General features: G+C 47.6%; 1 pseudogene across 1 annotated transcript in view; it reads right to left on the bottom strand.

Annotated features, from left to right (window-relative positions):
- Window positions 1-25,115, bottom strand: part of LOC148433692 (uridine-cytidine kinase-like 1) — a 143,093-nt pseudogene that overhangs the window by 75,252 nt on the left and 42,726 nt on the right. Inside the window, exon 7 of the transcript XR_015876866.1 lies at window positions 9,367-9,386. The product of XR_015876866.1 is annotated as a uridine-cytidine kinase-like 1 (transcript). The remainder of the gene's footprint in view (window positions 1-9,366; window positions 9,387-25,115) is intronic.

Raw genomic sequence — 25,115 nt, 5'->3', positions numbered from 1 at the left:
CTTACTACAAGGCAGTATCCAGCAAACCTCACTACAAGGCAGTATCCAGCACATCTCACTACAAGGCAGTATCCAGCACATCTTACTACAAGGCAGTATCCAGCACATCTTACTACAAGGCAGTATCCAGCACACCAGCTCACTACAAGGCAGTATCCAGCACACCAGCTCACTACAAGGCAGTATCCAGCACATCCAACCACAAGGCAGTATCCAGCAAACCATCCAACCAGAAGGCAGTATCCAGCACATGTTACTACAAGGTAGTACCCAGCACACCAGCTCACTACAAGGCAGTATCCAGCACACCAGCTCACTACAGTGCAGTATCCAGCAAAACAGCTCACTACAAGGCAGTATCCAGCACACCAGCTCACTACAGGGCAGTATCCAGCACCTCTTACTACAAGGCAGTATCCAGCACACCAGCTCACTACAAGGCAGTATCCAGCACCTCTTACTACAAGGCAGTATCCAGCACACCAGCTCACTACAAGGCAGTATCCAGCACATCTCACTATAAGGCAGTATCCAGCACATCTCACTACAAGGGAGTATCCAGCACATCTCACTACAAGGCAGTATCCAGCACATCTCACTACAAGGCAGTATCAGCACATCTCACTACAAGGCAGTATCCAGCACACCAGCTCACTACAGGGCAGTATCCAGCACACCTCACTACAAGGCAGTATCCAGCACCTCTTACTACAAGGCAGTATCCAGCACATCTCACTACAAGGCAGTATCCAGCACACCAGCTCACTACAGGGCAGTATCCAGCACACCTCACTACAAGGCAGTATCCAGCACCTCTTACTACAAGGCAGTATCCAGCACACCAGCTCACTACAGGGCAGTATCCAGCACACCTCACTACAAGGCAGTATCCAGCACATCTCACTACAAGGCAGTATCCAGCACAACAGCTCACTACAAGGCAGTATCCAGCACACCTCACTACAAGGGAGTATCCAGCACATCTCACTACAAGGGAGTATCCAGCACATCTCACTACAAGGCAGTATCCAGCACACCAGCTCACTACAAGGCAGTATCCAGCACACCTCACTACAAGGGAGTATCCAGCACACCTCACTACAAGGGAGTATCCAGCACATCTCACTACAAGGCAGTATCCAGCACATCTCACTACAAGGCAGTATCCAGCACATCTCACTACAAGGCAGTATCCAGCACATCTCACTACAAGGCAGTATCCAGCACATCTCACTACAAGGCAGTATCCAGCACAGCTCACTACAAGGCAGTATCCAGCACAACAGCTCACTACAAGGCAGTATCCAGCACAACAGCTCACTACAAGGCAGTATCCAGCACATCTCACTACAAGGCAGTATCCAGCACATCTCACTACAAGGCAGTATCCAGCACACCAGCTCACTACAAGGCAGTATCCAGCACACCAGCTCACTAGAAGGCAGTATCCAGCACAACAGCTCACTACAAGGCAGTATCCAGCACATCCAACTACAAGGCAGTATCCAGCAAACCGTCCAACCAGAAGGCAGTATCCAGCACGTTACTACAAGGTAGTACCCAGCACACCAGCTCACTACAAGGCAGTATCCAGCACACCAGCTCACTACAGTGCAGTATCCAGGAAAACAGCTCACTACAAGGCAGTATCCAGCACACCAGCTCACTACAGGGCAGTATCCAGCACCTCTTACTACAAGGCAGTATCCAGCACACCAGCTCACTACAAGGCAGTATCCAGCACCTCTTACTACAAGGCAGTATCCAGCACATCTCACTATAAGGCAGTATCCAGCACATCTCACTACAAGGCAATATCCAGCACACCAGCTCACTAGAAGGCAGTATCCAGCACATCCAACCACAAGGCAGTATCCAGCAAACCGTCCAACCAGAAGGCAGTATCCAGCACATGTTACTACAAGGTAGTACCCAGCACACCAGGTCTCTACAAGGCAGTATCCAGCACACCAGCTCACTACAAGGCAGTATCCAGCACACCAGCTCACTACAGGGCAGTATCCAGCACCTCTTACTACAAGGCAGTATCCAGCACATCTCACTACAAGGAAGTATCCAGCACACCAGCTTACTACAAGGCAGTATCCAGCACACCAGCTCACTAGAAGGCAGTATCCAGCACAACAGCTCACTACAAGGCAGTATCCCAGCACATCCAACCACAAGGCAGTATCCAGCAAACCATCCAACCAGAAGGCAGTATCCAGCACATGTTACTACAAGGTAGTACCCAGCACACCAGGTCTCTACAAGGCAGTATCCAGCACACCTGCTCACTACAGTGCAGTATCCAGCAAAACAGCTCACTACAAGGCAGTATCCAGCACACCAGCTCACTACAGGGCAGTATCTAGCACACCAGCTCACTACAGGGCAGTATCCAGCACCTCTTACTACAAGGCAGTATCCAGCACACCAGCTCACTACAAGGCAGTATCCAGCACACCAGCTCACTACAGGGCAGTAGTACCCAGCACACCATCCAACCACAAGACAGTATCCAGCACATCTCACTACAAGGCAGTATCCAGCACATCTCACTACAAGGCAGTATCCAGCACATCAGCTCACTACAAGGCAGTATCCAGCACATCTCACTACAAGGCAGTATCCAGCACATCTCACTACAAGGCAGTATCCAGCACATCAGCTCACTACAAGGCAGTATCCAGCACAACAGCTCACTACAAGGCAGTACCCAGCACACCAGCTCACTACAGGGCAGTAGTACCCAGCACACCATCCAACCACAAGACAGTATCCAGCACATCTCACTACAAGGCAGTATCCAGCACATCTCACTACAAGGCAGTATCCAGCACATCTCACTACAAGGCAGTATCCAGCACATCTCACTACAAGGCAGTATCCAGCACATCTCACTACAAGGCAGTATCCAGCACATCAGCTCACTACAAGGCAGTATCCAGCACAACAGCTCACTACAAGGCAGTACCCAGCACATCTCACTACAAGGGAGTATCCAGCACATCTCACTACAAGGCAGTAGTACCCAGCACACCATCCAACCACAAGGCAGTATCCAGCAAACCATCCAACCAGAAGGCAGTATCCAGCACATGTTACTACAAGGTAGTACCCAGCACATCAGCTCACTACAAGGCAGTATCCAGCACACCAGCTCACTACAGTGCAGTATCCAGCAAAACAGCTCACTACAAGGCAGTATCCAGCACACCAGCTCACTACAGGGCAGTATCCAGCACCTCTTACTACAAGGCAGTATCCAGCACACCAGCTCACTACAAGGCAGTATCCAGCACCTCTTACTACAAGGCAGTATCCAGCACACCAGCTCACTACAAGGCAGTATCCAGCACATCTCACTATAAGGCAGTATCCAGCACATCTCACTACAAGGGAGTATCCAGCACATCTCACTACAAGGCAGTATCCAGCACATCTCACTACAAGGGAGTATCCAGCACATCTCACTACAAGGGGGTATCCAGCACATCTCACTACAAGGCAGTATCCAGCACATCTCACTACAAGGCAGTATCCAGCACATCTCACTACAAGGCAGTATCCAGCACACCTCACTACTAGGCAGTATCCAGCAAATCTCACTACAAGGCAGTATCCAGCACCTCTTACTACAAGGCAGTATCCAGCACATCTCACTACAAGGCAGTATCCAGCGCACCAGCTCACTACAGGGCAGTATCCAGCACACCTCACTACAAGGCAGTATCCAGCACATCTCACTACAAGGCAGTATCCAGCACAACAGCGCACTACAAGGCAGTATCCAGCACACCTCACTACAAGGCAGTAGTGCCCAGCACACCATCCAACCACAAGACAGTATCCAGCGCATCTCACTACAAGGCAGTATCCAGCGCATCTCACTACAAGGCAGTATCCAGCAAACCATCCAACCAGACGGCAGTATCCAGCACACCAGCTCACTACAGTGCAGTATCCAGCAAAACAGCTCACTACAAGGCAGTATCCAGCACACCAGCTCACTACAGGGCAGTATCCAGCACACCTCACTACAAGGCAGTATCCAGCACCTCTTACTACAAGGCAGTATCCAGCACATCTCACTACAAGGCAGTATCCAGCGCATCTCACTACAAGGCAGTATCCAGCGCACCTCACTACAAGGCAGTATCCAGCACATCTTAGTACAAGGCAGTATCCATCACACCAGCTCACTACAAGGCAGTATCCAGCACATCTCACTACAAGGCAGTATCCAGCACACCTCAGTACAAGGCAGTATCCAGCACATCTTAGTACAAGGCAGTATCCAGCACATCTCACTACAAGGCAGTATCCAGTACAAGGCAGTATCCAGCACATCTCAGTACAAGGCAGTATCCAGCACATCTTAGTACAAGGCAGTATCCAGCACAACAGCTCACCACAAGGCAGTATCCAGCACATCTCACTACAAGGCAGTATCCAGCACATCTCACTACAAGGCAGTATCCAGTACAAGGCAGTATCCAGCACATCTCAGTACAAGGCAGTATCCAGCACACCAGCTCACTACAGGGCAGTATCCAGCACATCTCACTACAAGGCAGTATCCAGCACAACAGCTCACCACAAGGCAGTATCCAGCACATCTCACTACAAGGCAGTATCCAGTACAAGGCAGTATCCAGCACATCTCAGTACAAGGCAGTATCCAGCACATCTCAGTACAAGGCAGTATCCAGCACAACAGCTCACTACAAGGCAGTATCCAGCACACCTCACTACAAGGCAGTATCCAGCACATCTCAGTACAAGGCAGTATCCAGCACATCTCACTACAAGGCAGTATCCAGCACAACAGCTCACCACAAGGCAGTATCCAGCACATCTCACTACAAGGCAGTATCCAGCACACCTCACTACAAGGCAGTATCCAGCACATCTCAGTACAAGGCAGTATCCAGCACATCTCACTACAAGGCAGTATCCAGCACATCTCACTATAAGGCAGTATCCAGCACATCTTACTACAAGGCAGTATCCAGCACATCTTACTACAAGGCAGTATCCAGCACATCTCACTACAAGGCAGTATCCAGCACATCTCACTACAAGGCAGTATCCAGCACACCTCACTACAAGGCAGTATCCAGCACATCTCACTACAAGGCAGAATCCAGCGCATCTCACTACAAGGCAGTATCCAGCACCTCTTACTACAAGGCAGTATCCAGCACATCTGACTACAAGGCAGTATCCAGCACAACAGCTCACTACAAGGCAGTATCCAGCACACCTCACTACAGGGCAGTATCCAGCACCTCTTACTACAAGGCAGTATCCAGCACACCAGCTCACTACAAGGCAGTATCCAGCACACCAGCTCACTACAGGGCAGTAGTACCCAGCACACCATCCAACCACAAGACAGTATCCAGCACATCTCACTACAAGGCAGTATCCAGCACATCTCACTACAAGGCAGTATCCAGCACATCTCACTACAAGGCAGTATCCAGCACATCCAACCACAAGGCAGTATCCAGCAAACCATCCAACCAGACGGCAGTATCCAGCACATGTTACTACAAGGTAGTACCCAGCACACCAGCTCACTACAGTGCAGTATCCAGCAAAACAGCTCACTACAAGGCAGTATCCAGCACACCAGCTCACTACAGGGCAGTATCCAGCACCTCTTACTACAAGGCAGTATCCAGCACACCAGCTCACTACAAGGTAGTATCCAGCACCTCTTACTACAAGGCAGTATCCAGCACACCAGCTCACTACAAGGCAGTATCCAGCACATCTCACTACAAGGCAGTATCCAGCACATCTCACTACAAGGCAGTATCCAGCACATCTCACTACAAGGCAGTATCCAGAACACCAGCTCACTACAAGGCAGTATCCAGCACACCAGCTCACTACAAGGCAGTATCCAGCACATCTCAGTACAAGGCAGTATCCAGCACATCTCAGTACAAGGCAGTATCCAGCACATCTCAGTACAAGGCAGTATCCAGCACATCTCAGTACAAGGCAGTATCCAGCACATCTCAGTACAAGGCAGTATCCAGCACATCTCACTACAAGGCAGTATCCAGCACACCTCACTACAAGGCAGTATCCAGCACACCTCACTACAAGGCAGTATCCAGCACATCTTACTACAAGGCAGTATCCAGCACATCTCACTACAAGGCAGTATCCAGAACACCAGCTCACTACAAGGCAGTATCCAGCACACCAGCTCACTAGAAGGCAGTATCCAGCACACCAGCTCACTAGAAGGCAGTATCCAGCACAACATCTCACTACAAGGCAGTATCCAGCACATCCAACCACAAGGCAGTATCCAGCAAACCATCCAACCAGAAGGCAGTATCCAGCACATGTTACTACAAGGTAGTACCCAGCACACCAGGTCTCTACAAGGCAGTATCCAGCACACCTGCTCACTACAGTGCAGTATCGAGCACATCTCAGTACAAGGCAGTATCCAGCACATCTCAGTACAAGGCAGTATCCAGCACATCTCAGTACAAGGCAGTATCCAGCACATCTCAGTACAAGGCAGTATCCAGCACATCTCAGTACAAGGCAGTATCCAGCACATCTCAGTACAAGGCAGTATCCAGCACATCTCAGTACAAGGCAGTACCCAGCACATCTGACTACAAGGCAGTATCCAGCACACCTCACTACAAGGCAGTATCCAGCACACCTCACTACAAGGCAGTATCCAGCAAATCTTACTACAAGGCAGTATCCAGCACATCTTAGTTCAAGGCAGTATCCATCACACCAGCTCACTACAAGGCAGTATCCAGCACATCTCACTATAAGGCAGTATCCAGCACATCTCAGTACAAGGCAGTATCCAGCACATCTCAGTACAAGGCAGTATCCAGCACATCTCAGTACAAGGCAGTATCCAGCACATCTCAGTACAAGGCAGTATCCAGCACATCTCAGTACAAGGCAGTATCCATCACACCAGCTCACTACAAGGCAGTACCCAGCACACCAGCTCATTAGAAGGCAGTATCCAGCACAACAGCTCACTACAAGGCAGTATCCAGCACATCTTACTACAAGGCAGTATCCAGCACATCTCACTACAAGGCAGTATCCAGCACACCAGCTCACTACAAGGCAGTATCCAGCACACCAGCTCACTACAAGGCAGTATCCAGCACACCTCACTACAAGGCAGTATCCAGCACATCTCACTACAAGGCAGTATCCAGCACATCTCACTACAAGGCAGTATCCAGCACATCTCACTACAAGGCAGTATCCAGCACATCTCACTACAAGGCAGTATCCAGCACATCTCACTACAAGGCAGTATCCAGCACATCTTACTACAAGGCAGTATCCAGCACATCTCACTACAAGGGAGTATCCAGCACATCTCACTACAAGGGAGTATCCAGCACATCTCACTACAAGGCAGTATCCAGCACATCTAACTACAAGGCAGTATCCAGCACATCTCACTACAAGGCAGTATCCAGCACATCTCACTACAAGGCAGTATCCAGCACATCTCACTACAAGGCAGTATCCAGCGCATCTCACTACAAGGCAGTATCCAGCGCATCTCACTACAAGGCAGTATCCAGCGCACCTCACTACAAGGCAGTATCCAGCACACAACACTACAAGGCAGTATCCAGCAAATCTTACTACAAGGCAGTATCCAGCACATCTTAGTACAAGGCAGTATCCATCACACCAGCTCACTACAAGGCAGTATCCAGCACATCTCACTACAAGGCAGTATCCAGCACACCTCAGTACAAGGCAGTATCCAGCACATCTTAGTACAAGGCAGTATCCATCACACCAGCTCACTACAAGGCAGTATCCATCACACCAGCTCACTACAAGGCAGTATCCAGCACATCTCAGTACAAGGCAGTATCCAGCACATCTCAGTACAAGGCAGTATCCAGCACATCTCAGTACAAGGCAGTATCCAGCACATCTCAGTACAAGGCAGTATCCAGCACATCTCACTACAAGGCAGTATCCAGCACACCTCACTACAAGGCAGTATCCAGCACATCTTACTACAAGGCAGTATCCATCACACCAGCTCACTACAAGGCAGTACCCAGAACACTTTACTACAAGGCAGTATCCAGCACACCAGCTCACTACAGGGCAGTATCCAGCACATCTCACTACAAGGCAGTATCCAGCACCTCTTACTACAAGGCAGTATCCAGCACATCTCACTACAAGGCAGTATCCAGCACAACAGCTCACCACAAGGCAGTATCCAGCACATCTCACTACAAGGCAGTATCCAGCACATCTCACTACAAGGCAGTATCCAGCACATCTCAGTACAAGGCAGTATCCAGCACAACACCTCACTAAAAGGCAGTATCCAGCACAACACCTCACTAAAAGGCAGTATCCAGCACACCTCACTACAAGGCAGTATCCAGCACATCTCACTACAAGGCAGTATCCATCACACCAGCTCACTACAGGGCAGTATCCAGCACATCTCACTACAAGGCAGTATCCAGCACATCTCACTACAAGGCAGTATCCAGCACAACAGCTCACCACAAGGCAGTATCCAGCACATCTCACTACAAGGCAGTATCCAGTACAAGGCAGTATCCAGCACATCTCACTACAAGGCAGTATCCAGTACAAGGCAGTATCCAGCACATCTCAGTACAAGGCAGTATCCAGCACATCTCAGTACAAGGCAGTATCCAGCACAACAGCTCACTACAAGGCAGTATCCAGCACAACAGCTCACTACAAGGCAGTATCCAGCACACCTCACTACAAGGCAGTAGTACCCAGCACACCATCCAACCACAAGACAGTATCCAGCACATCTCACTACAAGGCAGTATCCAGCACATCTCACTACAAGGCAGTATCCAGCACATCTCACTACAAGGCAGTATCCAGCACATCTCACTACAAGGCAGTATCCAGCACATCTCACTACAAGGCAGTATCCAGCACATCTGACTACAAGGGAGTATCCAGCACATCTCACTACAAGGCAGTATCCAGCGCATCTCACTACAAGGCAGTATCCAGCGCATCTCACTACAAGGCAGTATCCAGCACATCTCAGTACAAGGCAGTATCCAGCACAACAGCTCACTACAAGGCAGTATCTAGCACATCCAACCACAAGGCAGTATTCAGCAAACCATCCAACCAGAAGGCAGTATCCAGCACATGTTACTACAAAGTAGTACCCAGCACATCTCACTACATATAAATTCCTTAACATTTTTCCAATATAAGGATTAGTACAGGCGTCCATGTGACAAACATCTCAGTCCTTAGTGACCCTTAGCATGCATAATCAGAGGCAGAGGCACATGCAGCGGCTCTCACATGTCCCAGCGTTGCATCCTCTGTGAAGTATGGCATGGAGAAGACATGGAATCAGAATAGGAAAAAGAAACCAAAGGACAAGTGAGAGGTAAATAAAGAAAGACAGACAGAGACAATGTAAGAAAAATCAGGACAGGAACGGCAAAGGGGAAAAGAGGGAATAATGGAAGGCGCAGTAGAGACAACATGAGAAGGAAATGAGAGCAGCAATGAGAGATGGAGATATGACAATCGCTCCTGTGATACCATCATAGTATGCGCGCAGCGATGTGACCGGTCTTTCATTGGGGTAGTGATGTAGTGTGAGAAGCAGACAGACGGACAGCAGCGTGAGGAGAAAGGGGGAGCGAGAGCAGCGCGGCCAGGGGAAGAGGAAGAGAGCAGCGCGGTCAGGGGAAGAGGAAGAGAGCAGCGTGGTCAGGGGAAGAGGAAGAGAGCAGCGTGGTCAGGGGAAGAGGAAGAGAGCAGTGCGGCCAGGGGAAGAGGAAGAGAGCAGCGTGGTCAGGGGAAGAGGAAGAGAGCAGCGTGAGGAGAAAGGGGGAGCGAGAGCAGCGCGGCCAGGGGAAGAGGAAGAGAGCAGCGTGGTCAGGGGAAGAGGAAGAGAGCAGCGCGGCCAGGGGAAGAGGAAGAGAGCAGCGTGGCCAGGGGAAGAGGAAGAGAGCAGCGTGAGGAGAAAGGGGGAGCGAGAGCAGCGCGGCCAGGGGAAGAAGAGAGCAGCGTGGTCAGGGGAAGAGGAAGAGAGCAGCGTGGTCTGGGGAAGAGGAAGAGAGCAGTGCGGCCAGGGGAAGATGAAGAGAGCAGCGTGGTCAGGGGAAGAGGAAGAGAGCAGCGTGAGGAGAAAGGGGGAGCGAGAGCAGCGCGGCCAGGGGAAGAGGAATAGAGCAGGGTGGTCAGGGGAAGAGAAAGAGAGCAGCGTGGTCAGGGGAAGAGGAAGAGAGCAGCGTGGTCAGGGGAAGAGGAAGAGAGCAGAGTGGTCAGGGGAAGAGGAAGAGAGCAGCGTGGTCAGGGGAAGAGGAAGAGAGCAGCGTGGTCAGGGGAAAAAATACAATATTTACTCACCATAAAATCTCTTCCTTGAAGTCCATCTGGGGGATGCCATAACCTCTGGGTTATGTATAGGTAGCTGTGGAGTCAGGCACTAAGAGTGGCTCCCAGCCCCTATATAACCCCCTCCCCTTCCACTAGAACCTCAGTCTATGTTTAACAAAGATGGAGAAAGACCCATAGAAGAACTGAGAAACCAGAATCCAACAGGTCACTAGTATGAAACCAAACAAGGGAGGGATCCCGGCATCCCCCAGATGGACTCCAAGGCAGAGATTTTACGGTGACTAAAAATTGTATTACCGTTTTCATCCATCTGGAGGATGTCATTACCTCTGGGATATACCAAAGCAAGAAAATTTAATGGGGGGGGGGGAGGAGCGTTGGAACCGACCACTCGAAGAATTTTTCAGCAAACACTAGCGTATCTTGCTCCAAATGTATGGAAGCGGTAACATTTTGTTAAAGTGTGGCACCATACCGTGCAGGCCAAGAGGCTCCGACAGCACGAGTCCAGTGAGCCCGAAACCATCATATTAAAGGACAAATACGCCTGCCTAATGGCAGAAGTGTAGCGATGGATCCTTTTGAGGCAGGCCAGCTTCTATTTGGTGCATCAATCAGCACCAACAGGGAATTTGTACGCCTCAAAGGCGCAGTACGGTCCAAGTAAATGCGTAACGCATGTACCACATCCAACAATGCTAAGGAAGAAGCTTCACAAGTCACTGAGTCCTGGCGAATAGCTGGAAGGACAATATCCTGGTTCATGTGCAAAGCGGACACCACCTTTGGAAGAAAGGAAGGAATGGTGCGTAACACCACCCTATCCTCATGAAAAACGAAAATCGGAGATTAACAGGAAAGAGCCACTAATTCAGATACTCTTCTGGCTGAGGCAATGTCCTCCTCCTTCATCTTGCCCTCCTTGCTGAGGAAATAGTAAACCCGGAAAAACAGAGCGGACGCTGCCAGCCAAACGTCACGCGAGCTGTGCCAACCAGCGACTCTCACACTTAGACCACGGCGGGATCTGCTTATTGAGACCAGTGCTCACACGAAGAGGTGAGGGGAGAACGGTGCCCGTTCATACACCACGTGGCTGATAAGTTTCTAATACAGTGCCAATAGTGCTCCTTATACTATCCTCAGCCTGGTCATTCCCTTCCGGTCTAGCACCCCACGCTCTTGGTGGTCTCTGCTCCGACAATATCAGCCTGCATCCAGACAAAGACGGGACCCACAGACCAAGACCGGCATTTACACGCAGAGGAGATGGGAGAGCGGTGTGCGCATATACACTGTGAGGTTGACAAGCATCTTACACAGCGCTGCTAACGCTCCCAAACTCCATCCCCAATCTGGTCCATTTTTTCTGGTCTAACAAGAACCGGGTGAGTGACAATATATTCACGCTTAAACGGACAGAGCAAATTCAATGCGCTGTGTATATACAGTTCAAATCAATACAAGTATATATAATTCTTTACTTACTCGGTTTTACATCAATGTTAACAAAGGGGACACTGGCAATTTATAACTCTCTCTGAGGGGTTGTTATCATTCTATATCCATCTGTGAATTTCCTATATATTGATCCGCTTAGCCGGACGCGGATAATTGGTCAGGATTACTTAAGACATTGGGGATATTCATGTCTACAACTATTTTTTTTATAACATCAGAGTTTATCCCAAGAGATTTTATTGTGCTTCTAACAAAAAGAACAATTAGCTACCAGCTGAGCACCTAATTAGATGGGAATTTATTACAGCATTTTATATTGTGTTACCTAATATGTTAATTGTGTATATATGTGTTTTTTACATGTTTATATATTTGTATTAAATGTATTTTCTAATTGCTGATGGTATACACTCCTAAGAGCGCGGTTACTAGTTTCTCTCTTTCCAAAAGGAAAACAGCCTCCAGAGAGATATCGCAATTCCAGATCCAATGGCTCAAAGGTGCCTTTTGAAGAGCCTCCAAAAATAATTCAAGTCCCAAGGAGGAACCGGCAAGACATAAGGAGGCTGTATGCGAAGAACACCGTGCAAGAAGGTCTGAACTTCAGGAATAGAGGCCAATTTCCTTTGAAACAGGATCGATGGGGCCGAAATTTGTCCCTTAAGAGAGGACAATCTAAGACCCTTAACCAATCATCTTGCAGAAAAGACAAAAGACGAGACACTCGGAACCTTTCAGGTTTAAACTTGTGTCGTTCACACCAAGAAATAAATACATCTTCCATATCCGATGATAAATCTGGGAAGTGACTGGTTTGCGAGCCTGTATTATGGATTATTTTTAATAAGCACTTTATTAATTTTTCAATAGTACAAAACAATGTAATGACATTGGGACCATACAATTAGTCATCCACAGGTAAACAATGCAAGAATAATACAGCGTACAAACAGAAGGATGACTCAGGAAGCAGATAAACGGCAAAAGTACTCGTGGCCCATTCATGTATCAGTAAGAAAGTCTTCGTGGTCCATAAGGCAGAGGTCACAAGAAGAGGAAAATACTATGGTGGTCCAGCAGTAGGATGGGCTGAGGCATAACACAGGATAATGATAGGAGGAAGCAATACTGTATATGTGAGACACAAGGTTTATCGTCCCGTATAACACAAACCAATACCAGCAGCACCATGAAAAAATGATAATAAAAAACATAGAAAGATGTAGGCAATAAAAGGGGGAAGAGGTGAGACAAGACAAAGAGTTGTAGCTTAAAGCGTATGTTTTCCATTAAGTAAATGTCTAATGTAATAAGGCGCTTATAGAGAAAAATAAAAATGTACTGCAAACTGAAGCATAAATGATCATAAGAGCTGTCTGAGAAGGTTCCAAGTGCTGGATTCAAACATCTTCTGGATCTGTTGTTGTTTCCCACTTTGTATAGAAACGCTTCACCCCCATCTCAATCCCCAGCAATGCGGCCTGACCATCATAATACATAGTTTTAGCACCACAGCCTTAACCTCAGTAAGTAAAGGTGGGATTTTGGATCCAATGCATCAAAATCACCGTTAAAATAACAGAGATTGCCGGAACTATATGTTTAAAATTAGATCCCAAATGTGAAAAGTTTACAAACAGACAGGGAATAGGATGTTTGATCAGATTGATAGAAGAGACTTGGTGTATAAATGCTACTACCTTATCCCAAAAACGCCTTATTTTGCCGCATTCCCAGAAGTTGTGGAAGAATCCATCGCACCACATTTTGGAGAGTAACCAGATTCACCTGTGACCATGTGTTTTCTCTGGGCTTGCGAGACATTTGCTCTGTGAAGAACTCTTAGGTGAACCTCCTGTAGATCCATTGAGTGTAAGTATTTCTAAGAAGTGGAACAGCGCATCTCAGAAGACTCCAGGGAACGGAGATCATTCACCCAATTTTTCAGTGTACCAGCCCAAGGGCAGTATTTTATATTTTCAAATAAGATGGGTATATCTGTATTCCATTATATTACATGCTTTGCTAATTTGCCGTGTTAGTTTGAGGATTTTGTGTCTAAACATTTATGAGGTCCTGATGCCCTCTAGTGACGCTTTGTATAATTGTTAGACAATATTTTGATATATTTTATCTCCTGTTATTTGTGTGTGTAACTTCTAAATCCCTATATAACACATTTCATAACAGATTGGTTTTTCAATCCCTTCCTCTCCTCCACAAGGTCTTTGGAATTTAATGTGTACTACACCAGATGTGATAATGCTTTCTGTTCACTCCTTGCCTATCATTGAGCTGGCAGAAGCCATTGCTCGTGTCCTTCTAAGCCACATTGATAATTGGATGGAGAAACTAGATTTGAAACTAAATGCCACTCTCTCTAAAATTGAATCCTCAGCAAATTTTGTAGCTACAGTTGCTGATGGTCCTGGCAGTCTGGGAGTCCTAGCCCCTCTCCCTCTGGAATTTTGTACTCAGCAGGCCAAAATACCTTCATCCCAGATTGCTGAGGTTGATATTCTCCATTCTCAACAAAACCAGACTACCTTTATCCTCATATGGACCCCTGGATCTCCTGTCAAGTCACAATTATCTCACACTATCGGTGTGGAATTATCTTCTGCCCGGGATGTAGCGGCTTACAGACAACTTTCACATTGTGACAACATTTTTTGCCTGTGCCCTGATGGTCTACGAGTTGCAGACATTCCCTGGCTTGTAACAGCAAATTGTTTTGATAATTGGGATGACACCAACTTTTCCATGGTTCTATTTAAAACTAGCTCCCTCTCAATGCCTCCTCATACTGGTTTTGTCCCCAAACACCCACGTAGGTTCTCCCTTGGCCGCCCACTAAAAATACAGGTTTTTGATAATGGTTAACTGCCATTTTCCTTACACCATTGTGATATCTTATGTGTTCGGTCTTAAGATTGCCGTCTAGGATTGTGTCCAGCCCCTAAATATTAGTCTTATGGAATAGTGTACTGCCATTAGTTATTTGACACTTATAATACCATACATCCATGGGAACTTCTTTACATTTCATGTTGTCTACTTATTTAAATTCTAGCATATTTTAATAGAAATAGATGTGCTTTTCCTATAGGTAACCTATGCTTTGCTTGGTTATTACACTGCTTTTTGTTACAGCAAGTTATTTAATAGCGACAATGTTTTCCTTTGTTTCGTTTTTTTTTTTTCTCTTTCTTTGCTTAGAATTTTAATGTAACTTTACTGTTTTTGTTTTTACCTCTCACTGTTTTGTTTCCCCTTCCCCTTATGTTCAGTTTTCCCATATTGTTTTTCTTTGACAACATTTTTATTTACAATATTATATCTGGGCTAATACTCCTTCACTGTAAAGTTTTACATTCTCCCTTCTGCCCGTAGTTCGGATTGTTAACATTACACTCAATTTTCCACTGCACTGTTTGATCATATCTGGTCCTCTCTGGTATCCAATCCTGAGATGCCCCATTTGTTTGGATAGGAAAATTAAGAAAATAGTTTGAGGCATAGACATGTTGATACTTTAATGTTAACCCTGTGGCTCTGGTTATTACCTGTTATACTTTTTTAAATTATCTTTTGTTTCCAGTGTCGCTTTTGTCCAGTATGAATGCACCTCTGTTTTTCTATATTATATTGTTTACATATCGCTTGTACTATCAACCTTATATTCAGGTCAACTATACAACTATTGTATCGATATGTCATGTTTCAATAAAAAAAATGTAATTAAGAAAATAAGATGGGTATAAATAACGTATCCTAAATGTACTTGTACGGCTAATTGATAATATACAGTATTGTCTGCTTTTGTCTGAGTCAGCATTTGTGGCAACTGGCAAAGCGGGGGGTCTCGTTTGAGCAAAGTGCCTAATTTGTAGATACATAAAGAAGCACTTATGAGGAATGGCAAAGGTTTCCCGAAACTAATCAATTGTGCGGATAGAACCTCCAGGGTCAAAGATATCCCGAATATCAGTGATGCCAAGCTGTTTCCAGGTCACACACACCCCAATATCCAAACCAGGAGAGAGACAGGGATCACCCCAGAAGGTATTATAAGGGGAGCTAGTGTGGTCTTTTATTGATAGTGCACCACGCCTTGTAAGTATGTGAGAACAGCACATTGGACACTATTGTGCAAGGAATCTGTTTCTTGGGAGTATGCAATAGAGCACTGGGGGAGTACGGATAAAAAAGGGCTTCTTCTAGGTGACAATTAGTGAAATGAGTGTTCCGCAGGAGCCAGTCTGAACTGTATCTGAAGAGAACCACCTGGGCAAAGGCAGAGACATCTGGGAGGCTGAAGCCACCCTCCAACTTAGGTAAAATCAGTTTGGCATATGCGATACGGGGCTTCTTGGCATTCCAAATAAAAGTGGTAAAAAGGGAGCGAATGTCTTTAGCATCGGATATAGATAATGATAAGGGAAGCATCTGAAGGATATATGACACTTTTAATCACTGCTATGCGGCCAGATAGTGATAAAGGCAAAGACATCCAATTAGTGATCAGGGCTTTAATCGAGGACAACACTGGTTTGAAGTGTACAGAGTACAGGGAAGATGACGCCTTTGCAATAAAACCCCCCAAATATTTTAGAGGGGAGCTGCAGCAGGAGAAACGTGGGTTAGGGTTAGAAGAACTAAAATAGGAAGAGTCAGTGGCTAAAGGCAATAGCTTAGACTTGGAGTAGTAACTCTGAAGCCGGCAAACGTACCAAAACTATCAATAAGAGCAGTAATAGCTGGTAAAGATTGGAGAGGGTTCGATATAAATAGAAGCATGTCATCTGTATTATGGCTTTTAAAACAGATTCTGAAAACCCCTTGGCCCTCAAGATGTTGAATTCAAGAACCATGCTGTCAAAGCCAAGCGGGGCAAATTGGGCCCTAAAGTAAAAGATATGTACGCAGGGGAAGCCGATACGGAACATCTGCCAACATGTTCCTAACAACTGCGTACCAATGACATTACGGCCAGTCTGGAGCCAGCAGAATGACTTGGCGAGGCCACAGATCGAATCAGATGAAGTACCCATGGTAACATTACGAGAGCAGGAAGATGTAACAGCCGGAACAACCAAGGTGCTGTCATGGCATGCCTGAGGATCCCCGGACCGAGATCCGTACCTTGGAAGTTTTCTGCTGAAACAGGAAGCCATTAGATCTATGTCTGGAGACCCCTATCTGGAAACTATTTCCGCAAACACTTCCTGGTGTAATTCTCATTCCCCTGGATGCACACAGTGGCGACTTCAGATGTTCTCCTCACAGCTATGCACCCCAAGAATGTAAACTGCAGAAATGGCTGGAACCCAACCATAGGAGTGACTGACGGGTTTGCAGAGATAATTTGTACATCTGTCTGTTTAATCGAGGGTCTGACTTTACCCATCAATGAAGAAATAGGTTTTGCAGTGGTCGGGCATGGAGTCTAGCGAGAGGAACGGTTTAGAACGAAGCCACCATATTTCCCTGTAACTGTATAGCCCTGAGGACTGAGATATGAGGCATCTGTAAAACGATCCTTATTCTGGTTTGAAGATCCTGAATTTGGGTGTCGAAAAGATGACCCAAAAATACCATCCTCCGAGACGGTATTAAATGTGATTTGGGAAAATTGATGATCCAGCCGAATTTCGTCTTATCATAGGCGTTCCCTAGCCGCTGGCGTCTCCCTCCGAAGATCCACAGTGCTGTGTACAGCGGCTCTTAGTGATGATGTCATAGGCGGTGCCACGTCATGGGAGCGTGGCCAATAAGCCACAGCATGCTCTTGTTCTGTAATCTCTATCGGACCAGAAGCCGTCGGGGGACTGACGCCGCACTGCCACGTGAGTAGTAACATGCCCGGCAGTAATACAGCACCAATGTCTTTACATGAGAAAGTGTATCAAGCTTACTGTACCTCTATGTCAGCAGCCCCCCCAGATGTGTGTCTGGTACGGAGAGAGTCCCAGGGACTATGGAGTTTAGTGACTCTCCCAGAGGCCGTCTTTAGAGTGAGATACAGGGGTCACACAAACCCTCTATTTCTACCTAACTCCCACTCTGCTAGCGGCTGTCGTCTGTTGCCAGGGACTAAGCACCCAAATCACACAGCAAAACAAAGACATTAACCTAACTAAAAGAGCTAGGACCTAGCTGGTGCCTTACTCCAAGGCACTAACAACAAGACTGAGGTCCTAGTGGAAGGGGAGGGGTTATACAGGCGGTGGGGCCAGTCTCAGTTAGTGCCGGAGTCCACAGCTCACTATACATAACCCAGAGGTTACGGCATCCCCCAGATGGATGATAAGGGAAAGGGGGAGCGAGAGCAGCGCGGTCAGAGGAAGCGGCAGAGCGAGGGCAGCGCGGTCAGAGGAAGCGGCAGAGCGAGGGCAGCACGAACAGCATGGTCATAGACTTATTAGGTGACAGAGGATGGATATATACAGTGTGAGGAGGATATACAGAGGATGGATATATACAGTGTGAGGAGGATATACAGAGGATGGATATATACAGTGTGAGGAGGATATACAGAGGATGGATATATACAGTGTGAGGAGGATATACAGAGGATGGATATATACAGTGTGAGGAGGATATACAGAGGATGGATATATACAGTGTGAGGAGGATATACAGAGGATGGATATATACAGTGTGAGGAGGATATACAGAGGATGGATATATACAGTGTGAGGAGGATATACAGAGGATGGATATATACAGTGTGAGGAGGATATACAGAGGATGGATATATACAGTGTGAGGAGGATATACAGAGGATGGATATATACAGTGTGAGGAGGATATACAGAGGATGGATATATACAGTGTGAGGAGGATATACAGAGGATGGATATATACAGTGTGAGGAGGATATACAGAGGATGGATATATACAGTGTGAGGAGGATATACAGAGGATGGATATATACAGTGTGAGGAGGATATACAGAGGATGGATATATACAGTGTGAGGAGGATATACAGAGGATGGATATATACAGTGTGAGGAGGATATACAGAGGATGGATATATACAGTGTGAGGAGGATATACAGAGGATGGATATATACAGTGTGAGGAGGATATACAGAGGATGGATATATACAGTGTGAGGAGGATATACAGAGGATGGATATATACAGTGTGAGGAGGATATACAGAGGATGGATATATACAGTGTGAGGAGGATATACAGAGGATGGATATATACAGTGTGAGGAGGATATACAGAGGATGGATATATACAGTGTGAGGAGGATATACAGAGGATGGATATATACAGTGTGAGGAGGATATACAGAGGATGGATATATACAGTGTGAGGAGGATATACAGAGGATGGATATATACAGTGTGAGGAGGATATACAGAGGATGGATATATACAGTGTGAGGAGGATATACAGAGGATGGATATATACAGTGTGAGGAGGATATACAGAGGATGGATATATACAGTGTGAGGAGGATATACAGAGGATGGATATATACAGTGTGAGGAGGATATACAGAGGATGGATATATACAGTGTGAGGAGGATATACAGAGGATGGATATATACAGTGTGAGGAGGATATACAGAGGATGGATATATACAGTGTGAGGATATACAGAGGATGGATATATACAGTGTGAGGAGGATATACAGAGGATGGATATATACAGTGTGAGGATATACAGAGGATGGATATATACAGTGTGAGGATATACAGAGGATGGATATATACAGTGTGAGGATATACAGAGGATGGATATATACAGTGTGTGGATATACAGAGGATGGATATATACAGTGTGAGGATATACAGAGGATGGATATATACAGTGTGAGGATATATACTGTAGGTATAAGGTTACTGTCCTCCATCCGCTGCATAATGTCTAAATATGTATTAATGATACTTTACACAACACACAAAATAAAATACACACCATCACCCCCCCCCATTATAATATTCCCCACAATCCTACCTCACTGTGATCTCCCGCTGACACAGCAAGACAGGCCAACCAAGGGTTAACGACACAGCACGCAGGACCACACATGGTTAAGGAGAAAGAAGGAAAATAACGTAAAATAAATGCGCTGATTGGCACATGCTGGGGGGGGGGTACAGGGCGAGGAACGGATTATATAGAGGAACGGACTATATAGAGGAAAGGGTTATATAGGAAAGAAGGACTGAGCAACAAGGGTAACAGGGTAATAGTGTGAGAGGTCTCACAGGGCAGCAGAGTAAATAAGAGACGTATGCGTTACCTGTTACGTCCTTTTCTTTGAACTCCATAGGGGACACAGGGACAATGCTGGAGTATAGGCAGGCAGGTGGAGTCTGGGCAACACACAGTTAATTTCTTTAGAGATGTGCAGTCCAGGCTCCTCCTCCCCTACACACCCCACCCCCAGCACAGGCTTCTCCTCCCTTATACCCCAGACACACCCCAGGCTCCTCCCCTATACCCTGCCCCCAGCCCAGGCTCCTCCTCCCCTATACCATGCCCCCAGCTCAGGCTCCCCCCCATGTCGTCCCCATCCCCAAGCTCAGGCTCCTCCTACCCTATAACCCCGTCCCCAGCCAAGGCAGGCCAGTCAGGTTAGCAAGCCTAAGGCAGGAGCGGGAGGACCATCACACACAGAAACAAACACCCGAAGAGACAGGGAAAGCAGAAAACAAGGAGAAACCCTGCCAGTCAGGTGCAACAGGGTAGGCGCCCTTGAAGATCAAAGAAAAGGACTTAACAGGTAAGACATAAGTCTCCTTTTCTTCTTCACCCTTACATAGGGGGACACAGGGACTACGCTGGGGACGTCCCAAAGCAAGGGAGGGGACGCTCTGGAGCTGCACTGAGTACCCGTCACCGAAAACGCATCCACGGAGGCGAAGGTATCAACAGCATAAAAACGGATACATTTGTTAAACCGAAGACCACATGGCCACCTAGCAAATCTGCTTCGCAGAAGCACCACGACGAGCTGCCCAAGAGGCACCGAACGACCCTGTGGAATGAGTATTCACCAGGGTCGGGCGGTCCGCCGCCACATACACGAGGCGGACGGTAAAGCGGAGCCACCTGGCTAAGGTCTGCTGGTAGCCGGCCAGCCAAACTTGTGGAAACCATAGAGTATGAAAAGGGAATCCGACTTCTGGATATCCCTGGTACGATCGACACAGATGCGGAGGGCCCTTACAACATCCAAAAGAGGCCTCATCCATTGAATCCTGCGAAGACTGAAAAGCTGGGACCAGAATCTCCTGATAGAGGTGGAATCTGGAAATCACCTTTGGAAGGTAACCTAGTCAAATCCAAAGAACGGCCCAGTCAGAGTGAAAGACCAGAGAAGGAGAGCAACATGAGTGCGCTCAAGTCTGACATTCTCTGAGCCAATGCAAAAGCCAGAAGGAAAATAGTCTTCCACGGGAGCCAACGAAGCCCCACCGAACCCAAAGGCTCAAAGAGAGGTGTCTGAAGCAACGAGGACAAGTCCCACGGAGCCACCTGAGGAACAAATAGAGGCTGCATCTGGATATCTCCCTGAAAGAAGGTACGAACATCTGGCATCACTTCAATCTGTCTCTGAAATAGAACCGAAAGGGCAGAGACCTGTATTTTTAAGGAAACAGACGAAGACCCAAATCCAGACCAGTTTGCAGAAACAAGAAAACTCAAGAAAGTCGGAAGGATCTGGGGTTAAAACCTCTGGAACACCACCAGGAAAAGTATGCACATCAAATCCGATGATAAACTCTAGCAGATGAAGGCTTTTGCGCATTCAACATGGTGCAGAAGACTGACCGCGAAAAACCTTTAGCTCTCAAGGCGGATGTCTCAAGAGCCACCCCGTCAAAGCGAGGCGAGCCAGGTCCAGGTGGAAGCATCGGTCCGGAGGCAAAAGATGCGGCCGTGGAGAAAAACAAAGCGGAGCATTGGTGGAGAGACTGTACCTGGGCTGGGTGATGCTGAAGGAATTGCCAAGCCTGACAGAGAGCCCTGAAGACAGCTCGACGTTCCAGGACATTGATCGGGAGACTGCTCATCTGAGCTGTCCATTGACCCTGAAAAGATTGCTGGCAGGTCAAAGCTCCCCACCCGCGAAGACTGGCAAAAGGAAAAGGACCCAGTCCTGAATCCAGAAGGGGTGACCCCTGTCCAAGGGGGAGCTCTGGAGCCACCACGCAAGGGAGAGACGAACCTCCCGAGGTAGGATGATTGTCTGCAGCTTTATCTGGAGAGGAGAACCATTCCAGCATCCAGAATCTCCGCCTGGAGAGGCCAGGAGTAGAACTGGGTGTACTCCACCATGTTGAAAAGGTGGAGACCAGAGACCCCAGGATCTGCATGCAGGTGTAAATTGATACTTGGTGATGAAGTAAGAACCCTTGAATCCTGTCCTGCAGATACTGAATCTTGTCCACTGGAAAGAACACTCAGAACCCTTAAATCTAACAGGGCCCCCAAGTGGAGCATCTCCTGGGTCGGAGTCAGGGAGGAATTCTTCCAATTGATGAACCATTTGGCAATTGTAGAAGAAGATCTATTGTAAGGCGAATGTGCTCCCTGAGTATATCTGGAAATTTGGCTAGAATAAGAAGATCGTCCAGGTATAGGAGAATTCTGATACTCTTGCGCCGCAAGTGAGCTGCTATGACCGTCATTACCTTCGTGAACACACGAGGAGCATGGGAAAGACCAAAGGGCAAGGCCCGAAACTGGTAGTGCTCCTCCCTGACTGCAAACCGAAGGAAGTGCTGGTGACGGAGTCGGATAGGAACATGTAAATAAGTATCCTGATGTCCAAGTAGGTCATGAAATCTCCCGGTTCCAGCACCAAAATGATGGACTCCAAATGGAACTTGGGAACCCGCAAATACTTGTTGAGGAACTTAAACTTGTAAAAAACCTTGCCGTTGGATGCTTCCTGAAAGTCAGAGAGTAGTCCTGCGAAACTATGCGGCGAAACCAGCCATCCTACGTGGTCGCCATCCAGGCGTCAGAGAAAAGCAGAAGCCAGCCTCCCACACTGGGGTCCCCCAGGGAGAGGCCTGCCCCGTCCATCCGCAGGCTTGATTGGCTGGTTTAGCAGCCAGGTGTCTGGTAGGCCAGGACTGCTTGCTTATGGGCTTCTGGGACCTAGAAAAGGACTGTCCATTGGCCTTCCCTTGTGGGCGAAAGGAGAGTAAGGAAGATGCTCGAGCACTAGGGGCTGTTATTTTGTACAACTTTGGCCCAAAAAGAACATCGCCAGAATGAGGAAGGGCCTCAGGGCCTAACCGATACAGAAGAAGCTGACACCTTGGAGTTTAAGATACCCGTGTAAAGAGCCACTTCATCAAGATAGGAAGCGGCCTGCTCTCCTTGGGCGCTTTGTTCCTGGAAGACATGATACAGTATTCCAAGAAAGGCCCCACACCCCTAGTTATTTAACAGGGGTGCGCAATAGGGAACAGTGCACTGAATGTAGTGGCCACACAAATAAACCAATGAGTGGGGCTCAACAGACGGGGAGTTAACCCCTTTTAGAGGAACAGTAAGAAAGACAGACAGAAAAATTAGACAATAGTGTGAAATATGAGAAGAAGCACACAGTCACATTCAATGCAATATAACAGGCAGATACTCAACAAACCAAACCCAGTCAGTTGCATGGAGACAGACTGTATAACCTGACCTGAGGGGAGGTATACAGGGAGCCAGGAGCAGCCTCTCTGATACAGACTGTATAACCTGACCTGAGGGGAGGTATACAGGGAGACAGGAGCCTCTCTGATACAGACTGTATAACCTGACCTGAGGGGAGGTATACAGGGAGACGGGAGCCAGCCTCTCTGATACATACTGTATAACCTGACCTGAGGGGAGGTATACAGGGAGACAGGAGCCTCTCTGATACAGACTGTATAACCTGACCTGAGGGGAGGTATAGAGACAGGAGCCTCTCTGATACAGACTGTATAACCTGACCTGAGGGGAGGTATACAGGGAGACAGGAACCTCTCTGATACAGACTGTATAACCTGACCTGAGGGGAGGTATACAGGGAGACAGGAGCCTCTCTGATACAGACTGTATAACCTGACCTGAGGGGAGGTATACAGGGAGACAGGAGCCAGCCTCTCTGATACAGACTGTATAACCTGACCTGAGGGGAGGTATACAGGGAGACAGGAGCCTCTCTGATACACACTGTATAACCTGACCTGAGGGGAGGTATACAGGGAGACAGGAGCCTGCCTCTCTGATACAGACTGTATAACCTGACCTGAGGGGAGGTATACAGGGAGACAGGAGCCTCTCTGATACAGACTGTATAACCTGACCTGAGGGGAGGTATACAGGGAGACAGGAGCCTCTCTGATACAGACTGTATAACCTGACCTGAGGGGAGGTATACAGGGAGACAGGAGCCAGCCTCTCTGATACAGACTGTATAACCTGACCTGAGGGGAGGTATACAGGGAGACAGGAGCCTCTCTGATACATACTGTATAACCTGACCTGAGGGGAGGTATACAGGGAGACAGGAGCCTCTCTGATACAGACTGTATAACCTGACCTGAGGGGAGGTATACAGGGAGACAGGAGCCTCTCTGATACAGACTGTATAACCTGACCTGAGGGGAGGTATACAGGGAGACAGGAGCCTCTCTGATACATACTGTATAACCTGACCTGAGGGGAGGTATACAGGGAGACGGGAGCCTCTCTGATACAGACTGTATAACCTGACCTGAGGGGAGGTATACAGGGAGACAGGAGCCTCTCTGATACAGACTGTATAACCTGACCTGAGGGGAGGTATACAGGGAGACAGGAGCCTCTCTGATACAGACTGTATAACCTGACCTGAGGGGAGGTATACAGGGAGACGGGAGCCAGCCTCTCTGATACATACTGTATAACCTGACCTGAGGGGAGGTATACAGGGAGACAGGAGCCTCTCTGATACAGACTGTATAACCTGACCTGAGGGGAGGTATAGAGACAGGAGCCTCTCTGATACAGACTGTATAACCTGACCTGAGGGGAGGTATACAGGGAGACAGGAACCTCTCTGATACAGACTGTATAACCTGACCTGAGGGGAGGTATACAGGGAGACAGGAGCCTCTCTGATACAGACTGTATAACCTGACCTGAGGGGAGGTATACAGGGAGACAGGAGCCAGCCTCTCTGATACAGACTGTATAACCTGACCTGAGGGGAGGTATACAGGGAGACAGGAGCCAGC

Source organism: Taudactylus pleione, unplaced genomic scaffold, assembly GCF_031769625.1.
Source record: "Taudactylus pleione unplaced genomic scaffold, aTauple2 ptg002170l, whole genome shotgun sequence".
In the NCBI taxonomy this organism is placed as follows: domain Eukaryota; kingdom Metazoa; phylum Chordata; class Amphibia; order Anura; family Myobatrachidae; genus Taudactylus; species Taudactylus pleione.
Note: the sequence above shows the minus strand (reverse complement) of the source record. Positions and strands in the feature narration are given on the sequence as shown.